We start from the raw sequence: 27,553 nt of genomic DNA, 5'->3' as shown, positions 1-27,553 counted from the left end.
GGCAGCATTATTGGTGCAGAGGAATGAACACGTTTTGCTTCATGTTGATTTCTTTGACCGTGAGGAGAGCGGATGCATGGAGCGGGGAAGGGGTGACAGAGAGACCTGTTTGTAATTTTGACTAAGATGGATGATGTTTACAGTCAGCCTACTACCTGCTGTCGTGATTGCCTCGCATTTGCTTCTGCTGGGCTCCCAAATGTGCGAAACTGAGAAGTGAATCCCTCTGAAGTCTGTAACTCAGGTTCTTGGGTCCTAAATGCAGCGAGCACTTTCAGAATGTTTCTCGATGGTATTTTGTACTTCGAGGTCCACAAGGACAGTTCAGGCCAGTCCACGTCACTGGCTTTCATACATAACATGTACCAAAGTCCCACATTACTAAACTGCTTGTGATTGCACCTTAAACCAATTGAAAGTTACTAGACTTAGCTCTGTGCCAGGTGGAGTCCATTACTAAGGGGAGTGTGCACCTCTTCCCCCACCCTCCCACCCTCACCCCTACCCCCACCTCCAAATGTGCCAAGGGACTCCATTTTCAGTTTCTGTTCCAAATTTTTCCTAGTAAAAGCATTTTACTTGTATCCCTGCAAATCAATGCCATTTCAAGTAATAAGGGTTAGTGACTGAGATTTCAGGACAGAGCTCAGTTTCCCATTAAGCCTTAGTCTTAGTGTTACTATATGTTCCACGGGCCTTTGTGATTCAAAACATGTCACTCAGCAAGACAGGGCTTCATTGTCCCCATCCATGAAATGGAAAGAGTAATCGAAGGCTGCATCAGACCAACTGTTGGGCCCCTAGAGATGAACAAATTTACTATAAGAGAGTACTTGACCTTTCGTTTTCCCAGGGCTGAGCGGATAGGGAGGGTCCAGAAAACCACTTTGCTATGTTACTCTGTTCCCCCTGCAGGTGGATTAAAAAATAAGAAAATCACAGTTTTTCCCATCTTTCCACTTTGTCTTGATGCCTATCTCCTTTTCTGCACTTCACTAATCCAAAGGCACAGAACTTCCTTCCCCTAAATGGTGAGATGGTAACAATATGACACCTGCTGAGAATAAATAAATAACCTCATTTAAAACTAAACAAAAGCCAAATGCAGGGTGATACCCCAGATTAGACCCTAGAACAGAAAGGGGTAAGTGGAAAAACTGGTTAAATCTGAATACAGTCTGTCATGTGGTCAACAGTATTGTACCAAGGTTAACCTTTTAGTTTGGATAAGTGTCCCATGGTTATGTGTGATACTCATATTAAGGGAAGCTGGGGGTAGGCTTACAGGGATTCTCTGTACCATCTCCGCGTCTCTTTAGTGAGTCTAATATTATCTCAAAATGAAAAGTACAGAAAAACAGAACAAAGGTTTTTGTCCAAGGACTGATTTGTTTTAGGCCCTGGTTGATAACCTCCGTCTCTTCTCGGCAGCCATCCGCTTCCCACAGCCCAGTCCATTTTCTATAGCTGGGTAGAAAGTTCATTTGCATAACACCCGGAGTTTAAGGGCCTGCTAATGCATCCCAACATTTAACGTCTTATTATTCTCGTGGAACTGTCACTAACTGCCTGTGCCATGTGCGATGCTGTCCTAAGCAAGTTGGACTCATTCTACGTCGTCTGAGGACACCGCACCATAGGAGAGAAGAAACCAGGTTGTAGAAAAATGCAGCAGAATAAAAATGGCGGTACTATCAAGTGTATTAAATGCAATGCTGTTTTTGCAATACACAGTGCAGTTAGTTGTACTGCATTCATCGACAAGCTCAGTTGAGGCCGTTCGCCAGATGTCCTACCTCCAGTGCTGAGCATGACACAAGGCGTATGAGTGCTCGGTGGATATTTTCAGAACGAAGGAAGCTCAGCACACACTTCACATTTCACATGAGCAAGAGTCACAGCCATAACAGAAGGGACAGACTGTAACCAAGGTTCTGTTAACACTCAGTATTGTATTGTTTGTCTTTCCATTTGTCCTTCCAGCCTGGATCAAAAAGGTGGGACGAATAACGATGGAGGGAAGATACCACCTGAAATATAACTGCCGCTCAGGCCTTTTAAAAGCAAAAGGTTGTTTTTGGCATTGCACATTCACCCTTGGGTAGAGTGCTAGGGTGAGAGAGAGAAATGTGAGAAGAAGAATTGCAAGGGAAGGGGGATAATGAGGACCAAAGGAATCTTTTCCTATGGTGTGGGTTTCCCACCCTAATTGGTCACCACCCCAAACCACCCGAGTGAGGCATGCTGGGCAGATGGTTCCGCAGCAGTGCTGTGCCTGTCTACATCTGTGAGTTTCTGGCACACAGGTGTTTCAGCTTTATTCAGCCAGGAAGCAGCTTTTCCCCCTTCTTTTTCAGGGGAGGGAGTTTTGGGGAGGTGGGAACACCCACGATTGTTTCTCAGAATAAGAAGGAGGCGGGGGTTGGGGGAGGGTGTACAGCCCACCCACCGCTTATAGATTCAGTTGCTTTCCTGAGGGTCAGCCTTATTCTGCAAGGTGTAAATCAGAGGGCAGATGCATGATCTGGGAAGTTTTCCAGATGCACGTTGCACAAAGGCCCATGTGTTCTCATTGTGCGGAAATCACATGCCATCAGAGCAGGTCTGGGACACCAGACCTGTGTTGGGACATGTCATCCTGTCTGCACGTCTTCCACTTAGTAGAGAATGATGTTGCAGACACAGTGTAAGAGCTCGGAAGCCAAGGGAATGGACAGTTAAGAAAAGCCGCCTTGTCCCCTGGAGGAGGCTGCAGCCGGGCCCGATGGGCTGCTCCACAAAGCCCAGTGCCAGACGGTGCCTGCCAGATGTGCCTGGGAGGGGCGGGCCCGCCGGAGTCCAGCGGAAGCGGCTCCAAACAGGCCAAGCCAGCACCGGGAGCCTCTGGAGTCCTGCTCCTGCACCATGAGCAGGCAGCGGCACCAGACTGACAGACAATGTTCAGTTCTTGCTCCTTCTATCTGTAATTGGCCCTGACTCTGTAGGGCCTAAGCGGTTAAGCTGCTTGTGCATATTATATTTTTATTCCCTCTCCGGTTTTTGAAGTGATTTTTCCAGGCAGAATCTAACTGAGAGTAAATTGTTTTCTTGAAAGTAAATCATATGCTAGGAGGTTACATTAGCTTCCAGATCATTTGGGTGACATTTGGTTATTTCCTGCCCCAGTCTGGAATTAATATTGCATCCAGAAACCTCTTAAGGGAGGGCTTATTCATGGGGAACATACATTTCCAGTTGTGTTAACTCCTCTCTTTTGAATCCTTTCATTTTTTTTTTTTTTTTACAGGATTCTTTTCCTCCTTTTGTTTGAGTGACAACTATGTATTGTCACCGTTTCTTCTCGCCTTCATCAGACTTTAGGTGATCTGACTCTATTTTCCCTCAGCAAGTGCTCTTGCAGTGCTTTTTAAAACTTCTTTCTCTTACTTTTATCGTCACCACGTGGGGGTAAACATCTTTCAGTGACCGCTGGGAAGGGGAAAACTTAGATTTCTGCTCAGTTGTCATAATTATTCTTAGGCTAGTATCATGGTATAACTATCTCTGCCTTTAAGAACATAGCTCTTTTCTTTTGTGCTCCCCTTTACTTAATGATTCCATTTCTCTGGCATTTGTAACAGGCCACCTCAATTTCTTTTAGGAAGTTGTTAGGGTGTAAAATACAATTAATTAGTGAAATGGGGAATGGAGAGTAAAGACTAACAGGGCAGGAAATAGGCTAGGGATTCTACAGAGGATATTGCCCTCAGCCCCAAAGGCTCCAGAAATAACCAATAATAGGATTGTGAATTATGGAAATTCCATGCACAGGAATCCATTTGAGGTCATAATTCAACTGGAAATTATCATGGTGTTTCTGGCTTATTTTCTGACCCTATTTGCAATCCTGTTTTCTAGTCTCCCTCAAAACCACTAAATAAATTCCAGACATATAACTCTATTAAGAAAAATAAATTTCTTATCCACCTGTTAATAGGACTCAAATGCTCGGGAGGTTGAGACCTGAACATGCTTTACCCTACCCTGCTTTTTAAGCCCAGCAGTAAAGGGTAGACAGGTAGTGTATTGCAATGGAACCACTTTTTCTGTACTTTAATAAATTTTAACACAATAACTTAAATTTTCTTCTCTACTTTCCTGCAAAGGAAAAACTTTTTTCTAAGCAAAATGAACTGTGCTCCCTGCCACCAATATTAGAAACCTGCTTTAAAGTTACAGCATTGGGATGCCTGGGTGGCTCAGTCGGTTAAGCGTCCGACTTCGGCTCAGGTCACGATCTCGCGGTCCGTGAGTTCGAGCCCTGCGTCAGGCTTTGGGCTGATGGCTCAGAGTCTGGAGGCTGTTTCCGATTCTGTGTCTCCCTCTCTCTCTGCCCCTCCCCCGTTCATGCTCTGTCTCTCTCTGTCTCAAAAATAAATAAACGTTAAAAAAATAAATAAATAAATAAAGTTACAGCATTAATGATGGTGTTTTCATCCTTACCAAAGTCCAAGATAAGATGATACGATACATAGTTTATTCAAAGCCCCAGTCCAAATGGAAGGTATTAACAACTGAGCAAATGTGTAGAGGCCAAAGAGGAAATAGATTTTAGATGAGATGATCTTCATGATAGTCAAAAACCCAATTAGAAATTATGAGGTACATTTTAAAAGTCACTTTTAAATATTTGTAATGTATAGATAAGTCCAGTCTATTATAGTCTACAACTCAGCAAGGGGATAAACATACTTTTTGCATTCCCTTAATAGACATTAATGTTCTTTGGGTTTACAGTATACAGAGTACTTTTTCATGTATTATTGTTTTCAGGCTCAGCTGCTTACTTACCACCTGTAACATCGGTTCCAACGTGAAAGGGGATGAGCTGCACAGTCAGGAAATTTGTGAACGTAACTTTGCAATATCAATGATTTGAGAATGATTCACAAGACTCATGACACATGGTAATCTCCAGTTTTGCTGATGGGGAATTTAGACAGGCTCTAGAGTTAGAGCTGCAGTCAAGTCTTTGCTCTGTTACCAGTGATGAGTGACCCTGAACTAGTGACTTGAAACTTTCTAACCCTCATCTGTAAATTGGGATAATAATAACACCTACCTTATGAGGTTATCAGGAGGATTGAATTTCATGAAGTGCAAGACAAAATGCTTAGTGCAGTGCTTGGTGTTTGTTGAGCAGTCAAAAAATAAGGAAGTGGAGAGCTTAGCATGGATTGCAACATCCATGAGGCCGTGGCACCTGTGAGTTTGTGATACTTGTATCACGGATCGTGTCAGTTCACGTAACACAAATAGAGCTTTATACTTGTATTGTTTTCGACTCCTCATGTAGATTAACTTTCATCATTTAGTAAGGGCCTAATGTTTAATGAGAAGATGGCCCAAGAGAGAAAAGCAAGAGCTCGTACTGTAGATGGATGTCAAGAGAACACGGAGACACATGAGGAAGTGGTGGTTCCGCCACAAATGGAAGTATAAAACCAATCATGGCAGAATGTCAGGTCACTTGTGAATTGGAGCCATGATCAAATGCACTCACCTTATGCGCCATTTTAGAATAAAAAAGCAATTTGTTAAATTATTTCAGTCACTGTTCCAACCAAGACAAAAGCTGCAGGGGGGAGATAAAACCTCAGGGTCAATGAAAAAGGGAATTAATTTGTGGTATGAGGCTCAGCACAAAAAACATGGAACTTTCGGCAGCGATACAACTTGGGAGAATGCATGAAGTCTTTGCAATGCCGTAAATGTATAAATTAGGCAATTTTGACCCCCTTCATTATATATACCATTAAAATCATCAGATACAGAGTTATGCCCGTATCTGTTATAATTTCAAGCAATTGTACGGGCAGCTGTTTACACATTGCTGAGTATCACAGAATGAAGAAATGTTAAAGAGTAAGTCCAACTTCTAAGAGGGTAAATATTCAACAGCACAGCTTTTACTTTGCAGTATAGCCTGCCATTACTCTTTATCTGTGCTTCTAGTAACACCTCATGTCCCCTACCCAACCCAGTCCTTAGGGACACGAAGATAGAGACTAGTGATGAAAGATGCCACAGAAGAAACAATACAAGCAACAAAAGGAACAGCTGGAATCACAGAATGATGGGGCTGGAAGGAACCTGAGAATTTACCAGTCTGACCTCCTGGTTTTGCACATCAGAAAATTTTGGCCCTGAGAGGCACAGTGACTCTTCAGAATAAAAGTGAGTATAACACCTGATATTAGAACTCAGGATTCTTGGTTCCATTATTCCAATCTACCTCTTTGCTTCAGCTTAGTACCCACCTGGCCCCAGTCCACCCACACGGACCTGTCGCCCATGTCTTACTGTGTGTGACTTGCTTGTATTTTTCCATTGCAAGGCTGGAAGACATGACTGAAAAAGGCAAGTGAGAAATCAGACTATTTTGTTAACCTCACACGTGGATCAGATTAGTGAGTGTGTGACCAACTTGGATGCTTTCTTATTATTAGTTTATTTAGGAAAATACATTTGTTTTGGTATGGGTTTGTTCTGGCCTGGGTAGTTTTTATTTACATATTTGAATTCAATACCATTTTGTATGTGTTGAAGTAATCAGAATATCAGTTGAAATGTGAGCATTAATTTAGAATATAGTGACTGGTGACAGAAAATTGAGGGCAGTAAAATTATACACACAATTGTGCTCAACTGAAGAATGTATTAGCATTTTTGCATAGCTTTTTTGTTTGTTTCAAATTTTTGTTTAAATTCTAGTTAGTTAACATATAGTGTAATATTAGTTTTAGGAGTAGAATTTAGTAATTCATCGCTTACATATGACACCCAGTGCTCATCACTAGTGCCCTGCTTAATGTCCACCACTCACCACCCCTTTCCCTCCATCAGCCCTCCATTTGTTCTCTATAGTTAAGAGTCTCTTATGGTTTGCTTCCCCTTCCCCTATGTTCATCTGTTTTGTTTCTTAAAGCATTCATTCTTGCATAGCTTTTGCTTTGTCCCTGCTATTATGTGAAGTCCAAGTTTTTCAGCAATCCTTAGTTCTAAGTTGCTAAAATAGTACGCACACTTCTGAAATACTTCCATGAGTTATTGTGAGTCGCGTTGATATGGAGTGATTTACAGTTATGTCTTCATTTGTTGCCTTACAAGCTTTCTGGCTGATACTGTCATCAGCCATGGCTGGAAGGTTTATTTGTTTGGACTCCTCCTCTCTCCATTAGCCAATATTTGTCGCCGTGACATGTGACAGGTTTCTCTCAGACCTGATGTTCAGACTTTTGCTTCTCTCCACTCTGTCTTTTCTTTACTATCTTAAGCCATCCCAAGAGAATTTTTCTAGTCATGGATGAAGATTTCATTCTTTCAGAGATGAGTTGCTATTTTGATTTTCAAACCCATCAGTGTGCTGTAGGAGTCCCTCAGAAAAAATGTTGAGCTTCTTGTTAGATTTTTTTTTTCAAGAAATATTTCCTTCTTTACTAATCTGAATCAGTACTTGGGAGATTGAGGAGCCTGTTATTACTAGTAACATGAGTGCAGATGTATTGAGCACCTACTGTGTGCTAGCCACTCTGCTAAACACTCTAATCCTTACAACAACCTAAGAGAGAGATGCTATGTTAGTCTTTTTCTGGATGAAAACCATGTAGGTTTCAACAAGTCCCTTCGCCCAGGGTCCTTCAACTTCAGGAAGTAGTAGAGAAGCACCTGAAACCCAGTCTATCCAACTCTACTGTTAGTGTTCTGAGCCACCGTAATATATGCGTCCCCACCGGCTTGCCTTCTCTCTTTTGGGGGTTTCACACTTGACTTATGACATGAGTGGTTTCTTTAAGGGAAAGTGTCATTGAGGACAGTTGTGTTCTACAGGAGCGTATCTTTGAAAATGATACATTAGGAATCTGGAAAATTTTTTAAATGCTACATTTAAAGTACACATGACTCATTCAGTACATATTTTAATTATATATATATATATATATATATATATATATATATATGCAGTTCAATGTTCTTTGGTAAAATTTATAGGCACTTCCTGTGTTATATCACTTCATCCTCATATAACTACCCATTGCAAGCTCAGTTTTGAACAAAAGGTGTCTTTTAAAGCAAATGACTCCGTGTAATGAGTCCCAACAATTGCCTTACCTTTTGATTACATCTATTCTTAAGAACCCCTCCTAACTGAAGATTTCTATTCTACTGAATTTTAGTTGTTCGGTGACAATGCATTAATTTCGTATGTTTAAGGAGCTGGACAACTGTGAGTCAGAATCAACGCTTTGCATGATTAAGAGCTACCGGGTATATGTACAGGCTTTGTACCTAGAGACCTACGTAAGGCATGGAATAGCCATTTCAATCTAGTGACTGACGACAACAGAACTCAACTTTTTTCCCCTGAGTCTATACGGAATGGAAGGTCTTTCTGGAGGACAGTCTGCCCAACTGCCTTCCTTTCCTTCAGTGCACACCCAGTGAGGGCTAAGGCCGTTTCAAGATTGGCTGTGAGTGGTAAACTAAGAAGTTAAATAACTCATTCAATTGACACAAAATTACAAAACTTAAGTGGGCCTTTTAAGCTAGGAATTAGCTTGGCACTAACACAGTGATAGGAGCTGTGGGGCTGAGCTCTGTGTGGATGGAAAACCAGCATTAAATCACCACCTTTGTGACTCTTTGTAACCCAGAACTCAGAGGATCTCGGACCAGAACTTTCCTTTTTTCCTTGACGTGGTTCCTTTTATGAAAAGCATGGAGAAAGGGCTGGGCAATGTGCCTGAATACATTATTTTACCACTACTTAGTTCCTACTTACTTCTTTCACTAAAAACAAGGACACTTTTTTTTTTTTTTTTTAACTAGGACCAAAGCCCTCCCTTCTCTTCCTCGTGATGGGGCAATAAACACGTAGAGATGAACCTTATGAAAGCGAGCACAAGAAGAGATGGGGGCTGGAGATGGATGTTTCTCCTAAGAGTTCCTCAGAAAGCTGTTTCTTATAAATAGAGCCATTGCTGTTATGAAGTACAAAACCACATTGTTCCTTTCTTTAGTTCTGAATGGAGTTGGTTAAGCTTTCAGCGTAAGTGTGAAAAAGGCAAGAGAAAGAAGAACATAACCTTGTTCAGCGACTCTAAATAAAAGAGATTGAGGAGGACAGTGGCACCAGTTATAAAATGTTTAGAATTCATTAATGAGAGTATGTGGTTTTAATTAATTTCTGAACTATAATCTAAAAGGAAGTTCACCAAAGGAATAATATTACAGCAAATTGAATGTGCCACCTCTCAGCATCAAGGAAAATCACAGCAACATCATCACCTCCTTTCAATGCCCAGAAAAAAAGTATTCAAAGTATCAGCATTCATCAGTCATTTCTAACAATGTAATTTCTCTACAGCCTTCAGTGTCTGTCCTGAAAGATGGAAACAGAAGGCCAGGACCCCAATTATCAAATCTTTGAGCTATTACCTATCTGTATGTTGAATTTCTTAATGATTTATGCATGACGATAGTCCAGGCAAAAGCACACTTCATTACTGGTGTTCATTCATTCATCCATTCATTCAGTATTAGTAAGGATGCCAGATGCATTATCTCCTAGTACGACATTCTGGGAAAAACTACGTTGGGGCTCCTTCATCCTTTAGCACAAATTCTAAGTTGGGAAAAGCTCAAGCAACTTGCTTACAATTCTTTTCCATTTGGAACTCTCCTCTAGCCCCTACTTGACATTCAGAAGGGCAGCTCACATGCAGAAGTCACCTTTAGGCTCTCGTTTGCCACACTAGTTTCACATTTGGGACAGGCAGAAAACAGAAAAAGTAGCCAAAACCAGATGATAGATGAGAATCTGGTTACCATTTTAATTTTAAGTGTGTAATCTCTTTTCTCTTCTCACTCAAAACTTCATCCATTACTACACTGGCCCATTTGAGTCTCTAAAGACTCCAGTGGGGTGACCCAAGGGTCAAGGTGGGGTGTAGAGAGGGGTGTTTGATTTAAAGTAATCTGGGCATGCCTGGGTGGCTCAGTTGGTTAAGCCTCTGACCTCAGCTCAGGTCATGATCTTGCGGTTCATGGGTTTGAGCCCCATGTTGGGCTCTATGCTGACATCTCAGAGCCTGGAGCCTGCTTCAGATTCTGTGTCTTCTTCTCTTTCTGTCCCTCCCCTGCTCATGCTCTGTCTCTCTCTTTCAAAAATAAATAAGCATTAAATTTTTTTTTAAATAATAATTTAGAGTAATCTGTCACTGAATTCATTTTTATAGGATTTATGGGTAATTGACATTCTTATAGTACAATAACCTGGATAAATAGTTTCTTAACTAAACATCGGTTTAATGAAATGTTAATGTTAGAAAAAGGATTTTTATATTCTACTCTACTCATTAAATTTCAAAATTTAGCATATATTAAATGTTCCTGATCCTAGGTATACTGAAAGTTGATATTCTACAGTCTAAGTATATGAACTTAAGCCTATTACATTTATAAAGAAGCCAATAATGAGACTTCCCAGAAACAAGGATGATATCTGTTTTTTTAATGTTTATTTATTTGAGAGGGAGAGAGTGTGTCTGAGCATGTCAATAGGGGAGAGAGTGAGAGAGAGAATCCCAGTCCATAGCATGGAACCTGACTTGGGCTTCAATCCCCCCAACCTGGAGATCATAACCTGAGCCAAAATTCAAGAGTCAGATGCTTAACTAACTAACCCATCCAGGTACCCGAAGGATGATATCTGTTTTTAATATAAAATTACATATGTGAACGGGAAAATTGGTTGGTAGTGGTGGATGGGAAAGGATCATTAAATTTGGCATTTGGTAGTTTAAATTGTTTAGATGCTACTAGCTGGCATTTTAAAAAAACTGAGGGATGCCTGGATGGTTCAGTCAGTTAAGCGACCGACTCTTGATTTTGGCTCAGGTCATGATTTGATGGTCATGAGATCAAGCCCTACGTTGGGCACCATGCCAACAGTGTGGAGCATGCTGAAGATTCTGTCTCTCTCTTTCTCTCTCCTGCCCTTCTCCCCCACTTGTGGTCTTTCTCTCATTCTAAGTAAATAAATAAAGTAAAATGAAATAAATAACAAAATGAAATAAATCTGATAAACAGTTATTGTGACTCCAGGGAAATTTACACTTCCTCATTTGCAAAAGGGAGATAAGAGTCATGTTTACCTCAGGAGTTGTAAGGATTAAATGAAATACTACTATTCCTACTCCTAATCCTACTCCTCCTGCTTCTAGTAGTATTACTAATGCATCACCACAGTGTCTGATATGTAGTAGTTGCTGAATTAATGGTAGCCACTGTTACTGTTGTTATTATTACTGTTATTTAATCTCTGCTTTACAGAGACTAGAACTTCATTACGACTAAGCCTTATCTTTACAAAGGGTAAAGATTTTCTGGTAAAATTAGGAAGGAAATGAGGACAGAATGTGAAGTGGGGAAATAACCACACTAAATGTGCTGATAGAGTTTGGTGACCCAGATTAGGGAAACTGAGTAAGTATATCCACGATCAGCTGAAAAATCCATCAGACATTCCCTGTGGGCCAGCACAGAGGCATCAGGGCTCCACATTAGCCCAGTGCCAGGGCAGTTCACTGGAATTGAAGTTAAATGGGTCCAGTGGGAATCAAACAGTTTGACTTTACTTCTTAGGGAGCCAGAGCACTAGAGGGTGAAAGCCAAGCCCGAGCCAGGGAATGGAAATAGAGTTTATTTCCACGTTTTAAGTTGCATCAGTGAAAAATGATCACCTTATTAACCATGGTCCAGGGAAGGAAGTGGCTATCTCCAAGAAAGACAGGGAGCAAGGGAAGGGGATCGTTACTGTTCTCAGAACGTGCCTGGCACATAGTAGATATGCAAATAATATTTGTTGATTGAATGACCAACTGATTGATTGACTGACTGACTGAAAGAATGAATGAACAAATTGCCATCAACTCAAGAGCATGGTTTTTAGAGATTATCTCACCCTCCCTTTTGCCTCATGTGCAGACAACAAAGATTTCCCAAGACAAAGAGCAATAAAGAATCTCAGGCATTATGCTGCATTATTCATTCATTCATTCATTCATTCATTCATTCGAGGGCTTTTGTTGAGCCTTACGTATAGTAGCTGTTAAAAAGGACACAGAAGGGGGGCACCTGGGTGGCTCAGTAGGTTAAGCATCCAACTCTTGTTCTCAGTTCAGGTCTTGATCTCAGGATAGTGAGTTCAAGCCCTGCATTGAGCTCTGCACTGGGCATGAAGCCTACTTAAAAAAACAAACAAAAAACAACAACAACAAAAAAAAAAGGACCCAGAGAAAATTCTTCAGACTACAAGCTGTGTGGAAGTGTAGGATGGTGTTTTATGACATATCCATACAGAACAGTTAAGGAAATAACTAAACAATATAATATATATTCAGGGATTCAGAGGAATGGAAAATACACATGAGCCAGAATAACTGTAGAGGTTTGTCTTTCATTTTTTGTTTTTGCTGGGCTTTGAAGAATAGGTGGGGTTTGGATGGATAGAGAGGAGTAGAAAACCATTGCTGCTGAGGGAGGTCATGCATTGTATGGGTATGTTTATGCATGGAGGACACATGCATAGTCTATTTCTGAAACAGGAGATGGGAGGTGCTGGAGGCTCACATTAGTAATTAATGGCAGCTATTAATTGGATAAGGTAGGATATGATAGATGATAGAGATTGCTAGTTGGGAAAATTATTAGCAAGTCTACTTGCTCTTCTGGGTATGAAAAGAATATTAAAGATTTTTGGAAACCAAAAAAAATGACATGATGATTATCCCACTGTTTAAGGAAAATCAAAACTACAGATAAGAGACCACCAACGCAGTGGGGTACAGGTAGATGTAGGGCTTATCCTGGTACTTTGGCTATAGGAAGAAAGGAAAGAGTCAAACAGATGAAAAAACCAGTCACGGTTTTGAACCACCTAAGATACTGGGAAAGTATGATAGCTCCGATGAAAACATGGTAAAGCATAAAGTTTAAGAGGATGTGGTAGCAGAGAAAATGGTCAGGTAGGTGTGACTAGAATTCAAATTCAAAATAGATCTTATAAAAAGAAGCAGGGGTTCTTTTTTAATTTTGTGCCAGAGGGGCACCCGGGTGGCTCAGTCGGTTAGACATTGACTTCGGCTCAGGTCATGATCTCACAGTTCTTGAGCTCGAGCCCTGCATCAGGCTCTGTGCTGACAAGTGAGAGCCTGGATCCTGCTTCGAATTCTGTGTCTCCCTCTCTCTCTGGCCCTCCCCCACTCACGCTCTGTCTCTTCTCCGTCTCTCAAAAATGAAGAAATGACCAAAAAAATAAAAAATAAAAAAATTTTGTGCCAGAGACATTAAAATGTCTGGAGAAAAAAAAAAAAAAAAAGACTAACTTTCGAACTGGGAGATAGATAAATCTGCCACCATGTGTGGCACTGAGCAAGTCACTTCATTTCTTGTGACCTGGGTTTCCTGATACATCAAATGTGGGAATTGGACACGTTACCCCTGGGTCTCCTCCAGTTCTGACATTCTATGACTCCATGAAATAGGCCTGGCACCTGTTTTCAATTTAAGCTCCAACATGAGTTTCCTTATTCTTTAAACCTGCCTTTCTAGTAAGCTGCCACATTTATTACCAGGCTTGTAGTCATTTCCTTTTATTCTAAAAAGAATATATATTCACTTTTTCAGCTCTAGCTTCTCTGTATTATAACCTCATAGTGTTGAAACCATTTTGTGAGAACAGCTGCTAAAGTCATCTTTCCGTTTTAGACATGGTCATGGTGGTGAAGCTACACTGGTCAGGCTACCTTTGGAACGCTAATCCCGAGACAGTGGTTTTCCTACTTTGATGAGAATTCAAAGTGATGTTTTATACCATTGGAAGCTGTTTTAACTTATCTGGAGCAGGAAGGAATGCCTGTGACAGCCTCTTATCCTGGACTTCATTATTTCTGCCTTGGGCTTCCTAACCAACTCCTACCATTCCAGCAGAGGCCTCTTTGCGGGACTCAAACGATCTGTTTGTCATTACTCACTCATTTCTTTTTCACTTCTTCTCTCTCTATTCCATTATTACAATATTCACTGTCATCATTATCAGTCATCCAGATTAGTCCATGCTTTCAGCCAGGCACATAAAAAAAAAAATTGAGGCTAGGCATAGAGGAATATTAACATCCAGCTTGAAGACATTCTGTATAATTTGGGGTGGGATGATGGGGCTCTGACCCTCTCTTTATGTGGCAAAGAGATGTTTCTTGGTGGGTTGGACAAAAGCACAAAATAGCCCCGTGAGACCCCTACAAGTCGTTACTGACCTGTCATGGATGGGGTCTGCAGCACGATAGTCACTAGGGAAGTTTTCCCTTTGTAGATTCTGGATGTTTTGACTCTAGTGGATTGAAATATCATAAAGACCTCACGATAGGCAGCCCTGTCTATAAGATATCTTATTTACGTACCCTTTCCCAGATCCCTAAAACCACCTGATCTAACAACACACGATGCTGTGGAAATACGCAAAAGCATCCAAAGAGAACAATTCTCATCTTAGGCGTTTACCCAGACCACCCACCCACTCACCCTCTCAGCCCATTACTCTCTCTTCTTTGATGCCCCTTATTGCATTCCAGATCCCTGTGTCTGCTCCAAGGCTTTCTCATTACATTGGCAGCCCCTCTAAATTCCAGCTCTGGTTTAATGAGTAAGCCCCTCCGAAGGGTTAATATTAAAAATATTGAACAGCACGTACAGCAGGGACACTGAAAAATCAGGGTGCTGACTGCAAACAGCCAGAACACCAACTCACAGTGTGCCCAGTAAATATCACTCCGTCTGTTCTACTGGACTCTGACTCAGCCTTCTCTTTCAGTTCCTGCAAAGAAAGTCCTTCTCTGTTTGAGCCCCACAGGACAGCCACCAGGTGCCCTTATCTATCACGCTCCCTCCCCTCATGAGACAGATAAGAAGGGTCATGTAGCATAAATTGAAGACTGTGTTATCATCAGATCATCAAGTTGCCGTATTTGTGGCTTTACTGATTTGGCAGGTAGGGGTCCGTCTTCTCATTCCTGGTGGAGAAGCATTGCAGATGTCATTGAAACCACATTCTTGTGCCTAAGTCCTTACTATTTCCATGCAAATAAGCCTGACTTCTGCCACTGACAATAATCTCTTTGACTGCAGACCCTGGAGGATAGAGTCTGCTCTGCCCTGTGTGGCAGAGGGGAAGTGCCAGACAATCAATGTCCCTCCAGGAGCTCGATGGATAAAGACCCCAGGTTCCTGCCTCCTGCGTGGAATAACTCTGAGGTGAACATGCCACCCCCAAACGTGCCACGGTGACGTTTCATTTTGAGCTGAAGGCAATGGAGAAGGAGCAGATGCAGGGAGTGCTCTCTGACTTCCTCTTTCCATAAATGCGCTGTGAGGAAGGTGCCCTCTTGTACCAGGAAGAGAGAACATTCTTACCACTGGAGATGGGAAGTTGATGCCAAGATGAATCTGTACAAACAAACTTACGAAAATGACCTTTATCTTTCATTCGTTTCCCCTTGTATTTCCCAGTCACTTTCTCACAGTTTACTTACCCTAGTGGTCCAAACCTCTTTGTCCTTTGTCTTGTCACATCTCTACAAGTTATCAGTCTTTGTTAAACTGGTACATAAGCTCTCAGGGCCATCTTCTTCTGTGAGTCTCCATTTCTTTTCTACGAAGGGTCTCACGCCAGGTAAAGATATTAACCTCAGGTAAAATTTGTGTGCTTTTCTCTTGTTAATCTGTTTTTTGTCAGTTTAAATCTCAGGCCCAGCCACAGAATATGAGAGTGTAGAGGAAAAGTCTTCTCCTCTTCAGAAGTATATGTTCTTCATTGGTTTCCAGGGCGCCTCCCACCCCCCCCCCCCCCGCCTTCAATATGGGCTTTAGTTCCAGTTGCTCGCAGTTTAACTGGAGGGTTTGAAAACATTACCCTTCATCGCTGCCTTCCCTTCCCTGTCTTACTTGCCCATACACCTAGCAGCGTTTACCGGGATCACCTTCCAAATAAGGTGATTGTACCTTGTACCTGGATTGCTGCCTTAGAATCTGCTTCTCAAAGAACCCAAACTGGATCAGAGAGGACTCTCTATTTATTCATTTAATTATTTTTGTGCATCCACTAGATACAAGGTATTATTTGGGGATACAGGAATGAACAAATTAGACAGAAATCCCTACACTCAGAGCTTATCATACATACAATAATTAAGTAATTATACGTAGAATGTTAGAAGGTAATAAGGGCTATAGAGAAAAATAAACCAGGATAAAAGGGTTAGGGAGTATAGGGATAGAAGTGTGGGTTACAAATTTTAATAGGACAGTCAAGGTAGGTGTCACTAAGAAAGGAACATTTGACCAAATACTTGAAGGAGGCGAGAAAGCCAGTCATTTCTATATTGCAGACAAATCTTTGCAGTCTAAAGGAACAGCAAGAGTGAAGGAGCAAATGTGTCTCGGGCATTTGAGGAAGAGCAAGAAGGCTGGTTTTGCCTAAACAGTGAGTGAGAGGGAGAATAGCAGGAGACAGAACCTGAGAGGTAACTGGCCAGATGATGTGGAAGGTTGGCAGTCTTCTTGTAAGAACTGAGTGAAATGTAGAGACTTGTGAGAGTCTGAACAGAACAGTGACATGGTCTGAGTTGCCTGTTAACAGGGCTACTCAGCCTGCAGTTGGAGAGGACTGTAGGAGGGCTGCTGTGTACGGTTGCAAAGGTTGTATTCTGTATGAGGATATGTAGTCGCCACTCTGCTCGCCACACTATCTACCCTGTCATGGGGTTGCTTCTGCCTGAAGGAAGGACACTTTTTTTCTATTTCTCATGAAGCTGCCATATCAGCTAGTAAGTGGCTGACTAGGGGGGTAGAGACAGGAGAATAGAGAACAGTGGATGAAAATAATAACACACGACTGAAATCTTCTAGAGCAGAGATGGTGCTCTTCTAGAGCAGCAAGGTGGTAGCAAGGGAGGTGGTGAGAAGTGCCTCCATTCTGGGCATATTGAAGATAAAGTCAACAAGATGTCACCAGAGATTAGAAATGGATTTATTAGTTCTCTATCATTGCTATAACAAAGCACCACAAACTTAGTGGCTTCAAACAACATAAACTTACTATTTTACAATTCTGGAGGTCAGAAGCCTAAAATCAGTTTCAGTGAGCTGAAGTCAATGTGTTGGCAAGACTGTGTCAGTCTGGAGGCTGAGGGGAAAATCCTTTCCTTGCCTTTTTCAGCTTCTAAAATCTGCCTATATTCCTTGGCTTGTGGCCCCTTTCTCCATCTTCAAAGTGCACCACACCAAACTCTACTTCCATTATTGGATCTCCTCTCCTGCCTCTACCTCTGCCTGTGTCCCTCTTGTAAGGACCATTGTGATTATACTGGGCACCTAGGTAACCCAAGATAATCTTTCCATTTCAAAATCTAATTTAGATACATCTGCAAAGTCTCTTTTGCTACAGAATGTTCTGGAGATTAGGGCATGGAGCTAGTTGGGGTCCCCATATTTAACCTACCACTTGGAGCGTGAGAAGAAAGCTCAAGTTTATGTTTTTGGCTTGAACATCTGGAAGGATGCAGTTGCCATTGCAAGTAGACCGGTTTGCTGAGAGTTTGCTGAGGGGAGAGAAGAGCAGGTTTTCAGCATGAATATTTTAATTTTGAGATGCATCCATTAGATGTTCATGGTGGTTTTTTGATGTATCAACTTGGCTAAGCTATAGCTACCAGTTGTTCATTCAAACATTAATCTGAGTGTTGCTCTGAAGGTTTTGTAGATGTGAGTAAAGTCCATAACTGAGTGACTTCAAGAGGGAGATTGTCCTGGATCTTCTGGATGGGCCTGACTCAGTCAGTTGAAAGGCCTCAAGAGCAGAGTTGAGGCCTCCCTTGGGAAGAAATTCCTCCTGTGTCCTGCAGCTTCAATGTGGGCAGGAGAGTTCCAGCCTGCCCTTCCTGGAAGCCTGCCTTGTGGTTTTAAGACTTCTCTAGCCAGACCCCACAGTCGTACTTAAGCCAATTCTTTGCAATGTATCTCTTAATGTGTGTCTCCTACTGGTTCTTTTCTCCAGGTGAACTCTGACTGATATATGTGAGGAGGAAATAGGATAGATGAGTGTGGAGTTCAAAAGGCAGAATAATAACGAGTAACAAAGTTATGCAATCAGTGGAGAAGTGTATGCAGAAGCTTCATTCAGAAAGGGGTAAGAATCCAGGGCATAAAGTTCTGTTTGCTTTGGCTTAAATGCCTGTCTGGCCTCTGGCTTTTTTAGGCAAAGTAAGACATGAGATAAAGGTGGAAGTCTGGAGTAACAAGGTGGGAAAGGAAGGAGGGAAAGTGATTAAGGGGGTGGGATGGGATTCTAGTTGTTCATATGAGGAAGACTCCATAATAGACCAAAAAGAGTTTCAATGGGAAGGCTAAGTAAATGTTTTCAATTTTCTCTAAATACAATGAGTATGTGCATAATTAGCTATAAGAAAGATTAGATTAGGGGCACCTGGGTGGCTCAGTCGGTTAAGTGCCCATCTCTTGATTTCTGCTCAGGTCATGATCTCATGGTTTGTGAGTTTGAGCCCCAAATCTGGTTCTGCACTGACAGCATGAAGCCTGCATGGCTTTCTCACCCTCTCCCCCCACCACCCCACACTCATGCACTTGCCCTCTCTCTCAAAACAAATAAATCTATATTTTTAAAAAAGAAAGATTAGATTATTTCTGGTAATCACGGAAACCCTGCATTCATTTCCATATCATGAAGTGAAATGGCAGGTTGTACTTAAATATGTTCCTTAGGGGTAGAGTCTGGGCAAAGGAAAATGGAGGTTTGAATTTGGAGTGATGAGAAGGAATGATTGCAGTAGGAGGAGTTAGAAATGGCCAAGTTAGACAACTACTAATTGAACGTGGATAGTGAGCAGGGAGAACAACTCTTGTTCTCTCCAGTCCTCAGGAGCTAACCAAAGAAGTATGGAGCCATGTAACATTCTGGATCCAGGTATCTGGGGCATCCAAAGGGAGAGATCTGGGGTCCAGGCTACAGGAGAGTTTGTTGCTGAGGAGTAAACAGTCCTTTGATACCAGGAAGAGTTGGGCCAGGAAGGACACTGTAGCAGGAACTTAGATGGGAAAAAGAAAGCATCTAAGGGCTGAGATTTAAGGTCGACTGAGTGGGACACCACGTGGGTAAGGCCGAGCAGATGGGAACACTGGGAGCGTGATGGTGGCAGAAGAGGAGGTGAGGAGAGCTCCACAGGCTGGGGCAGTACCTCCTCCCTTCATGCAGCTCTTCCACTGTGTGTTCCATTGTGCCCTCCACCTGGGGATCTCTGCAGGGTAAGGGCAAACTTGGTATGTCAGGGCCCCAGGGCGAAAGCTAGGCAACAGGTTGCCAGGAGGGAGACAATGAGTTTAGTTTTCCATGCGTTCAGTCTGAGGACACCCATGGTATCTGGCGGGGAGACAGAAATCTGGGGGATATAAGATCAAGTTTTGAGGTCTTAGCAGCACCCCAATTTCCACAGGTCAGTTGATAAACTTTTCATGATAATTTTATTTCATGCATACAGTTTCGCTGCAGCAAGAACATACAAACATTATGTACCTAGTGTCATCTCACTGAAAAAGCAGGAACCCGAGAGTCAGAAAACCTAGCTCATCACCCACACTGTGTCAGGAGTAAGCTGTGTGAACTTGAACATTCTAGCCAATGAATGGTCTAGCCATTCATACCTGGAGCCAAAGTTCCCTCATGCACCCCCTCTTCCACAGAAGGTTGAACTTAGGATCAAATAAAAAAGATGTGAATGTTAGAAAATAGAGTGCTAAAGGAAAGGATGATTATTGATGCCGTTTCTCTATCTAGTTCACTCCATTATGTCAGGGGGAAAACACATGTTAGAAACAAGACAAAACAAAACCCAAGGACATTTATGTTGGGTTGAGTGCTCAGATTAGGTACCTAACTGCAAAAAGGTATTGAATAATTGCTCTAAGACCCCACTCAGTGAGTACCGTTTAGGAAAGAAAATCCCAGGTTTGATGCAGTGGTAACAACTCCATGGATTAGATGCCCCTTTTTCTTTTCAGCTCTCCTTCCAGTTGGTGGGTGGGCTAAGTACACAGAGGCCTTTTACATGGTGCTTTGCTATCTTCTAAACAGAACTGCTATGCATGCTTTCTGGTTTATACACAATGTATTTGTTGTTTTTTTTAAGCAAAACACCCTTCTATTACCCTATTTTGAAAGATGAAGCATTGCAGGAAATAATTATATAAATTATCTTACATTTGCATTAAATTGTCTATTTCTCGTTTGTGTTTCCATATGTTTTTAAAATAACTATGCTCGGGCCCTAAAATTGTAATAATATTCTTAACAGATTTATTTTTTTCTCTCTCTTACAGATGAGGTAAATCTGCTTTGTAGCCATATATGTTTTAAGATCTTACTGTTCAAGAAAGTTTCAGTTAATATGGAGAGCAGAAAAACCAAACTCCATGATTAATCTGGAGTAAATAAGACAACTCTCCTATGTAGAAAATAGAACAGTGAAGATTCATGTGCTGCCCGTGCCCTGCAGTTCTTAAGATGAGAATGTTATTACTTGTTTATTGTCATTATGGACCACAAATAGAGAAAGAATGCATTGATAGTACTTAGAGATTATAATCCCTCTTAAAATTCTGTATTAAGTGACCAAACAAACTGGGACAATTAAGTGTCACACAGAAACAAATGTATGCTTTAAAAGGCCATTAAAACTTGCTCATATACAGTAAGACAGTTTTAGAATTATTTTCCCTAAAAATTCTGGTAGGTTTCAGTTTTTGCCAAGACATGAAGTGTCTCACAGGACAGGTTAAAATGCTGGGCTCCTAAAGCTGGAAAAAATGGGGTTCAGAATGCATCTGTACCTGAAAAGTTCTACTTAAAATGGAAAACCTTTGGAAAGGCTTTCAACTCTGTGAGAAAAATGTTCTTAATAGGCAGTTATGGTTTAGATTATACACTAATTGGAAAGGGCTTCATTTTTACAGTATAAATCATTTTCCTTTTCCTTAGCAACATAAGTTATTAAATCAACTTTATTCTTTTTTAATTTTTATCCTTTTATTAAGTTTATTTATTTTGAGAGAGAGAGAGAGAAAGAGAAATGGGGGGAGGCAGAGAGATAGAGAGGGAGAGAGAGAATCCCAAGCAGGCTCTGCACTGTCAGTGGAGACCCAGTGCGGGGCTCAAACCCACGAACTGAGAGATCATGACCTGAGCTGAAGTAGGACGCTTAACCGACTGAGCCACTCAGGTGCCCCATAAAGCAACATTACTCTATGACACTCTGACGCCTGAACTTTGAATGCAATTTTGCAAATTAAGCACATGACACAGAAAGAGGAGAACTGGCTTGACAGCATAGCCGGCAGGTGCTTATGACAAACCACCACTGAGATGAGACATCATCAAAACTCAAAAGGAGAGCATCTTAGCTGGCACTTAGAGAAGTGCAGCATCCAGAAGTCAGCAGGCTGTCCGAATTCTACCCCATTTCTGAACACACTTGAAGTGACATGTCTAATTTTTGATGCCACTTTTTTAAAGAAATTCAGAAAACCATATATATATATATATATATATATATATATATATATATATGGAAATAGTGTAAATCAGTGAAAGGAATTCCTGTACTTGGTGGAGGTAAAGTTCATTGTAGCCCTACTTCTGTGGTTCAAAATCTGTGCAGCCTTAAAAGAAAATCATTTAATCTCTCTGGGTCTCACTTTACACAGGACATCTATAAAACAAAAGGGTGGACTTGATGAATAATTTATAAGGATTTTGTTCAGTCTTAAAATTCCAACATTTTTGGCAGGACATTGTGAGGTAATAACTAAGGCTTGTCCTTCCAGCATTCCTGTCTTGTCTTCCCCTGTGGAGCCGCTAGCTAGCTTTCATTATTTAGAACAAGGGTAAATACAGTATACAAAAAAGTCATTTGAATTTTTATTGTTGTTTTTCAACTCATTTTAGCCATAATCATCTTCAAACCCAAGGCAATTGATTGCAAGTGTGAAGCTATTTGATAGAGGGTTCCAAAAATATGACAGCCAAATTTTAAACTATGTCTATGTAAATACTGTGGAATGATTTAAGAGCTCGTTTTTCCCCAAAAAGAGATAAAGTCAACTTTCTGGGAAGGAGAAATAAGAGGGGATGTGACCAGACTTTAGATAGTGATGAATCCCTGAACCCGGTGCCATCCCCTCAGGCAAGTGCCAGGATTAGGGAGGAACAATAAAAACCTCAAATTATTTTGAGGGTATCCCAGACCACAGAGAACCATTGGCTAATTTCCCAAGGAGGTTGCAAGCCTCCTAGAGAAACCCAATATTCATCATGGCAACTGAGCAGTAAGGTAGCAATGGTAGCATGAACTGCCTAAATGCCCGAGGACAGCCTCACAGAATTCCGTACTTCCTAAAAGATGGAAAGGAGGGCCTGTATCCCCAAGAGGAACATAGGCTGGGCTGAGAGGCCCAGAAGAGTAGAAATCTTTCACAGACAGGGAGAAGAGGATTAAAAATGAGCTGTTCTTGGAAAACAGATTAAAGGTAAATATGTCAATTTGGATTTGGATGCTCTGGAACTGGATGTTGACAACCAAAGACAAGCCAGGACTGTGCATCTGGACTCTGATGCCAAGGGACCATTCCTTACTCTATGATAGTAAGATTCTTAAGTATGGAGCCCCAAAATTTATTGTTCAAGAGATATGGACTAAATTGTGTCTCCCCAAAAATTCGTATTTTGAAAACCTAACCCACAATGGGGTGGTATTTGAAGGTGGGGTCTTTGAAAGATAATTACATTTAGATGAGATCATGGGGCCCTCATGATGGAATTAGTGGTCTGGTAAGAAGAGACACCACAAAGCTTGGTCTGTCTCTCCCCACCATGTGAGGTATGAGGACACAGGCAGAAGGCAGCCATCTGCAAGCTAAGAGAACTTTCACCAGAATCCAGAACCCAAACATACTGGTACCCTGATCTCAGACTTGTAGCTTCCAGAACTGTGAAAAAATAAATATCTGTTGGTAAGCCATCCAGTCTATAATATTCTGTGATGGTAACCTGAGCAAAATAAGATAGCAAGTCAAGACACTTTTGAGAATGAAAGGATACATTAAAATTGATTATAATTTTATATTTGAAATGTTTATTCATTGAACAGTTAATTCACCATATTATTTATATTGGCTGATGTATAAAATAGTTTTCATAAAAATTATTTTCAAAGATAAATTTTTTCTAAAAAGTAGTATGACATATTTTCTTGTAGAGAAAAGCAAAATATAAAAATTATATTGATTGTCCAAACAAAAAATTAGCACAAACCATATATCTCTCTAATATTAATTCACTAATATTTTTCTGCAGGATGAATTATTATTTTAATATGGTTTTAAATTTTTAATTTTTCAAAAATTGCCTAAAATCTTCAGTTAATATTAATACACTTGAAAACGACATGTATTTACTTTTTTTTGTAGACTATATGGGATTTTTTTGATCATATAATATTTTAATTGAGGAAATATTTAAGGGTTCTGAATTACCTAGTAAGTTCAGAGACAAATTCTAAGTGGAAGATAGTCTCAATTCTACTTTTAATGAAATATGTAAATGTATCAGTTCAAACATTTTTATAGGCACTGTCTTTTGTCTCAGTTTAGAGTTTTTCTTTTCTACAAATATACCCTATAAAGCTTTACCCTCTAAAAATCTACCTTATAAAGTTCATAAAATAAATTCTCCATTTATAATATTTTTAGTGTTTTGCAAAACAGATGCTGCAAAATCATAGGTCTTTTCAATTTCGTTGCATTTCAGTACATAATATAATCCAATTACAAAAAAAGGAACTGGATCAAAAGATTTTTTTTCTGCAAGTCATTTCAAAGACTTTTACAGAATTTTAAAATTAAATCTTGCACACTGTTTGAGGCCTCATCATTTAATTTGTTCATGTCCCCGTTTTTGTAGGGATAAATTTGCCTTTGTTTGCAGCTATTGCAAAAACTAGTTTTTGGCTTCAATTCACTGGACATTTTGATAATAGATTTCCAAACATTTTTCTTAAATGCAGAGTTCTTTCAGAGAATATTCAATGCCATTCTTTCCCATCTTGCAAGATGCTGGGTGAAAAAGCTGAGAAGTCAGATACTAAGGAGAAGAAACCTGAAGCCAAGAAGGCTGATGCTGGTGGCAACGTTAAGAAGGGCAACCTCAAGGCTAAAACGTCAAAGAAGGGGAAGCCCCACTGCAGCCGAGACCCTGTCCTGGTCAGAGGAAGTGGTAGATACTCCCAATCGGCTATGTATTCGAGACAGGCTGTGTACAAGAGGAAGTATTCAGCAGCTAAATCCAGGCTTGAAAAGAAAAAGAAGTTCTGCTACTGTCACAAAACCAGTTGGTGGTGGCAAGAATGGTGGTATCTGAGTGGTTAAACTTCTCAAAATGCCTGGGCATCATCCTACAGGAGGTGTGCTCAGAAGCTGTTGAGCCATGGCAAAACACCTTTCAGTCAGCAGGTGAGGAAACTGCGAGGAACCACTTTAATCGTCCTCACTGGGCACCACAGAGGCAACAGGGTGGTTTTCCTGAAGCAACTGAGCATGGCTTGTTACTTGCGATCGGACCTCTGTCCCTCAATCGAGTTCCTCTTCGTAGAACACACCAGAAATTAGTCACTGCCACCTCCACCAAAATTGATACCAGCAGTGCGAAAATCCCCAGACACCTCATCGATGCTTACCTTAAGAAGAGGGAGCCGTGTAAACCCAGACACCTGCAATGTGACATCTTCCACACAGAGAAAGAGAAACATGAGATTACAGAGCAGCGCAAGGTTGATGAGAAAGCTGTGGACTTGCAAATTCTGCCAAAAATCAAAGCTGTTCCTCAGCTTCAGGGTTACCTCCGCTTTGTGTATTCTCTCCGGAATGGAGTTTACCCTCACAGATTGGTGTTCTAAATTTCTTACAAAGAACCTAATTAAATAACTGATCCATTAAAAATAAGAAGAAAATATTCAATGCCATTACAGGACTTGTAGGTTGATTTACAAAATAGTTCTCTTAAAGGCTGAAACATTTCTAAAATCTGTGGATGAACAGCAAAGAGAGAATGCACTTATGACCTTGCAAAAATACATTTCGGGTACTTAACATAAGCTTCATCATGAAATTTTTATAGTACTTTAATGTTTATAAATTTTGACATCTGTAGTTTCTATTTCAATGTTTACTTATTTTCTGTGACAGAGACAGAGCGTGAACAGAGGAGGGGCAGAGAGAGAGGGAGACACAGAATCTGAAACAGGCTCCAGGCTCTGAGCTGTCAGCGCAGAGCCTGATGCAGGCTCAAACCCACAAAGGGTAAGATCATGGCCTGAGCCGAAGTCGGAGGCTCAACCGTCTGAGCCACCCAGGCGCCCCTGTAGTTTCTATTTCAAATGGTAGACTATTGACAGTTTGTTGGAGGAAATTATAACTTATTTGTGTGCCAGAGCCAACTCCAAGAGTATTTTTCTCTGTAAGTTTCTTAATTTAGTAAGACCATTACTTTACCCGTGATGTACAGGGCTCTGCTGAATTTGTATCCACATTAATATTGCAAAAACAAATAATTATATATTTAGTGTTGAACTTTTAACTGAACATACAGTAGACTTATCTTCAACAGACTGACCTTCCAAAGCTTTACTTTGTTATGTGAATTTAATGAAAGAAACCCAACCATAATAGAAATAACTGCATGAAGCATGTGATTAAACTTTTACAAAATGGCACCCTTTAACTGTTTACAGACATTTTCCTTTGCCAATGAAACCAACATATTACAGCTATCACTTCCCTTTCCATGGGGATACAAGGAACACTCGGATTCCAAAAGATGAATGAAATCAATTTAGAAGGAAAATAATTTGATCTCAATGAAAAGTCATGCTTCAGAGTGATAAATAAACACATTTTCTGCAGATGCACCTGTGAAATTGAGATATTTGGGTACGGTTTTCTAAAAATAATCATTATCTTTTGAATTAGATGCTTCTACCTTCAGCATATCTATTTCTTCCAGCTTTTATGTGATTAGTTTTTTCTCTACATACAGCCTGCACAAATATTTTGTGCAATTCACATGTTTATCAACTCTGTTGAGAAATGGGAACTTAGTATTTAATTATTCATTAAGCATGTATTAACATATTGGTGCTAAAAGGGGTTATTGCAAAAAAATTGAATCATTTATCAGCTGTGTCAGTTTTCACATAATTTTACTTTTAACTTCAAACTCAACCTCCTGGACTCTGCTGTGTGATGCTGGAGCTGGATTTTGGAAATGCAAATTTTGAGAGTTGTCTTCTTATTTGGCTCTGATAACAGGGGAGTGAGAAAAGAACCATGAGGTTGTTGGATGAAGAAGGAACTGCCATGTTGTGCTCATTTCCTGTGGGGTCCTTGCATGCCTTTAAAAAAAAAGTTTATTTATTTATTTTGAGAGAGAGACAGAGAGCATGTGAGCAGTACAGGGACAAAGAGAGAGGAAGAGAGGGAATCCCAAGTAGGCTCCTTACTGTCCGCACGGAGCTTGATTCAGGGCTCGAACCCATGAACTGTGAGATCATTACCTGAGCCGAAATCAAGACTTGGATGCTTAACTCACTGAGCCACCCAGGAGCCCTGCCTTTTTCTATTTTAAAATTTCAGCTCTATTGAGCTTTATATAAGTGGCGTATAAAATAGTAAGATATTTAAAGTGCACGTCATATATGTATACAATGTAAAAGGATCCCCCCTATTGAGTACATTTACACATCCATCACCTCACGTATTTTCCCTTCCCTCCCCCCTTTTTGGTGAGAATATTTAAATTCTCCTGTCTTAGCAAATTCCAATTATATAATAACACCGATAGTCACCATGTTCCACATGAGATCCTCAGATCTTCTCATAGCTGAAGGTTTGCTTCTTTTAGCATATTCCTCTTAGAGCTGAAGGTTTGCAACTGTAGGCTGTTGATTTCTGTGTGCATCCCGCTAGCAGTGCCTCTTCAACCCATCTAGACCAGGGCCATCCTGCAGCTGCAGGTCAACTGGTTTTTCAAACATTTGCAGAACCAGCTTCATCTGTCAGCCCTAAGGGTAGCACCTGCTTCCTTCAGTTGCTATTTCCTTGATACTTCAGGGTTCCTTTTGCATATCAAGTTACCTTAGGGTTTTCTTGTTATCTGTTCAATGACCCACTCAATGACATCCTTATACTTAGTTACAAATTCTTTATGTTAAATTCTTTCTGTTCAAATGAGTGGTATGGTTATCTCATGACTAGACCCTGACTGGCACAATAATTGTTCTAAGAAGTAGATTCTTTTTTCTTTATTATTATTAACTTCTTTTATTTTTTATTTTCT

General features: G+C 40.7%; 1 pseudogene; it reads left to right on the top strand.

Annotated features, from left to right (window-relative positions):
• The first annotated feature begins 24,253 nt into the window (after positions 1-24,253).
• LOC132693250 (large ribosomal subunit protein eL6 pseudogene) lies at positions 24,254-25,118 on the top strand (annotated as a pseudogene).
• The last annotated feature ends 2,435 nt before the right edge of the window (positions 25,119-27,553 follow it).

This window comes from Panthera onca, chromosome B1, assembly GCF_046562875.1.
Source record: "Panthera onca isolate mPanOnc1 chromosome B1, mPanOnc1 haplotype 2, whole genome shotgun sequence".
NCBI classification, from domain to species: domain Eukaryota; kingdom Metazoa; phylum Chordata; class Mammalia; order Carnivora; family Felidae; genus Panthera; species Panthera onca.
The sequence above is the reverse complement of the archived record's forward strand: the minus strand, read 5'-3'. Positions and strand labels throughout refer to the sequence as shown.